The sequence below is a fragment of the Pinus tabuliformis genome, chromosome 9 (assembly GCF_031772625.1).
Source record: "Pinus tabuliformis cultivar Carrire ecotype Pingquan chromosome 9, CPIR1, whole genome shotgun sequence".
Classification (NCBI taxonomy): domain Eukaryota; kingdom Viridiplantae; phylum Streptophyta; class Pinopsida; order Pinales; family Pinaceae; genus Pinus; species Pinus tabuliformis.
This window is the reverse complement of record NC_142307.1, coordinates 34,710,754-34,714,081: the sequence shown is the minus strand read 5'-3', so window position 1 is coordinate 34,714,081 and position 3,328 is coordinate 34,710,754. Positions and strand designations below refer to the sequence as shown.

At 36.2% G+C, this 3,328-nt stretch overlaps 1 pseudogene; it reads right to left on the bottom strand.

Moving 5' to 3' along the window:
- Window positions 1–855: 855 nt before the first annotated feature.
- On the bottom strand, window positions 856–2,938 carry LOC149147003 (DNA damage-binding protein 1b pseudogene; annotated as a pseudogene).
- Window positions 2,939–3,328: the final 390 nt, after the last annotated feature.

The following is a 3,328-nucleotide window of genomic DNA, read 5'->3' as shown; positions in this document are numbered from 1 at the left end:
TTTCAATTATTTTTGTGAAAGCTTTCCATAAACCATTACTTAACCAGCCCATAAATATAGATGATCTAAAATTACATATAAAAATAATTGAAATGTAACTCCAGAAAACATATTCTTATATTGACAAATGGTAACTCAAAACAAACAACTACAACAAACAAACAACAAATCAAAATAATCTAAATATAACCCAAAAAACATATTCAATAAATGGTAACTCAAATCCAGTTCTCCTAACATAATTCTATATTTCAATTATTTTTGTGAAAAATTTCCATAAACCATTACTTAACCCATCCATAAATATAGATGATTTCAAAATACAAATAAAAATAATTGAAATGTAAACCTATTTTGACAAATGATGACACAACAAATAATAGCAACACAGATAAAAATAATTGAAATGTAACGCAAAAAAACATATTCAAAAACAAATAACTGCAACAAACAAACAACAACAAATAAAAATAATTGAAATGTAACCCAAAAAACATATTCAATAAATGGTAACTCAAATCCAGTTCTCCTAACATAATTCTATATTTCAATTATTTTTGTGAAATTTTTCCATAAACTATGTCCATAAATGATCTAAAAATACAAATAAAGATAATTAAACTGTAACCCGAAAAACATATTTTTATATTAACAAATGATAACTCAAAACAAATAATTACATCATCAGGGTTAGATGTTAGATAAAAAATAATTGAAATGTAACCCAAAAAGCATATTCAATATATGTAACTCAAAACCAGTTCTCCTAACCAATTACGGCACCAAACAAACCGCAAGCAAAATAATTTTTCCTATTTCAAAAGTACATTGGATAAAAAAATAAAATAAAAGATATCAATGTAAGCTGGCAAGGTATTCCACCATTTTGCATAACTCATCAATAGGAATGGTCATGGCAGTTGCAATTTCGCTCATCCTTTGGCTGTTGAGATCCAGAAAAGACTCAATCAAATCGCCATCCAGCAACTGTTTCACATTTCTTGTGTCACCAGTGTTGAATGACCTCCACTGCTCATGGTTTAAGCCTCCTACTCCTCTTATTACGTTCACAAGATGCATTTGCAGCTTTTGAAGAATTTGATATTGCTCCTCTGGAAGTGATGCAATAAGACCAATCATACCATTAGTTGTTCCAAATATTACTATAGGAATGGTATTCCCATACAAGGGCAAGGGCTGAGCTAAAGATGCACGCCTGAACTGGTTAACAAGAGCTCCAAGATGGTATTCACCTTCAAGTTTCAATTTTATTTCCTCTTCCGAATCAATTGCAGCATCGTTCTTTTTCTTCACCACAAAAATGTTGAAATCCTTCTGATCTGTACCAACGTACGTATCATCATCCAGAAATTCTACAACAGTCATGTAGTTTACACTATAATCGTGAGCCCTCTCTTCTAATATGCCTCCCCTCTCATCAATATTCTTGTATACCAACAAATACATAGATTGTACACAATCACCAACTAAGATAAAATCCCCACGAGTTTTTACACAGAGTGCAAGCACATGCCCGGGATGTCCACATTCAAACTCCAGCTCCCTGGAAACATCATCACGGATCATCCATTTGTACAAGTCAATCTTTTCGTTGATTCCTGCAACTAATTTTCCATTAAAAGCATTGAGATTGTATACAACTCCCTTTGTCTCCTTCTCTGTAACTAGACGCAGTTGTCTGCTTCCAACCGAAAAGACCAAAATTCGGCCCTTCTTAAATATAGTTTCCTGATCAGGATACCGATAAGCTGTCCCAACACAACAATAGACAATGTTATGATCATCTGTAAATGAGCAACTGAGGATTGAACAACCTTCTTCATACATATCCAGTGGATATGATGAAATATTTTCAAATGTCTTTTCATCTAAGAGACGAATGAAGTGTTTTTGCATTTCATCATAACCATACTTCATGCTGCAGATGGAAAATGTTCCAGACTTGTCTTGATAGCAAATACGATATGGTGTTCCTCGAGATGAACTGATGAGATGTAAATATTCTGAATATTATCGATTGAACCAAAAGAAAGCATGTCTTCCTTTACAACCACAATGTTGTTAGGGAAAGATTTTGAATGGAAAGAACACATATGATTAACTTCTCCCACACTCACATTACTATACGCCAAAGTTTACTACTGCAAATAACTGTGGCCCTGTCACCTAACGCTAACACATGCGTTGCATTCTCATGACGAAAAGTCCTCAGATTTATTCCTTTGGTACCCAAGGAAATCTTTTTCTTTTCCCCGTCAGAAAGCTCCCCACTGCTCACATTCAATGTTAGGTTATATAAGTGCCCATCCCCAACCCACACAGCAAGTATGAAATCCCTTCAAATTTACAAAATAAAACAGACCGGTAACAACATTCTCGGCAAATTGGAGACTTTGAATGAGTTTCAGATCAGGAAGAGAATAAATTCTGATACTTTGGTCTTTCCATAGTCCAACAGCTGCCAATTCACTCCGTTTACTATCCTGACCAATAGGAGTTGGTCCATGCAAGATACATCATACTCAATCTTTTTATGTCCCTTCAGTGTTAGGGATCCCTCTCCAATTTCCAAGTAGACAATATTACACCCTCGAGTGGCCAACAAAACCTGGGTAGCACTACCTGTGGCTACTGTTATAGACAATCCTGTGGCGGTGGGGGCTCTCCATTCAGACAATAGCTGTCCAGAAGACGCACTCATTAATCTCACAGAACTTGCTGTTACCTGAACAAGCTGGTCATGAATAGCATCTTGACAGAATAAGGAAGGAGCATGAAGGACAAATCCTTGTATTTCATGTGTTTCTTCTAGCTCATCATTTGAGTTAATTGCAAGTACACGAGTCTCACCAAGAAAGCTCAGCACCAAATAAGTGTCGAAATCGTCACGAGTCGAAGAAGCTCGTAATGGCCACATTCCCTTACATCTGCAAACTCTGCAGCTGCATGCTCGTTGATTCGTATGCCACTCCTGAGAATGCGAAGGCAGCCATGGTTGAATCCTCCAGAACAAGTCACGACGTGTTCTTGTCCACCATGATCAACAACACAAAAGTCCACGATTGGACCAAGGTTAACATATGTTTCCACAACTGAAAATCCCACTGATCCATATATAGAATCCGGGGAAGATGCAGTTTGACAAGTTGTGAATCTCCTTCATCAACCCAATGTACACAAATCCATTCTCTAAAAAACAGATTGTTGAAGCAACAGATGTGTCACCTAGCAGATCTATATTGAGACCAGTAACCGTTCCCTTTTCATGATGTTGAAAATGTAATTTCAACGCAGCCGTACTGCACTC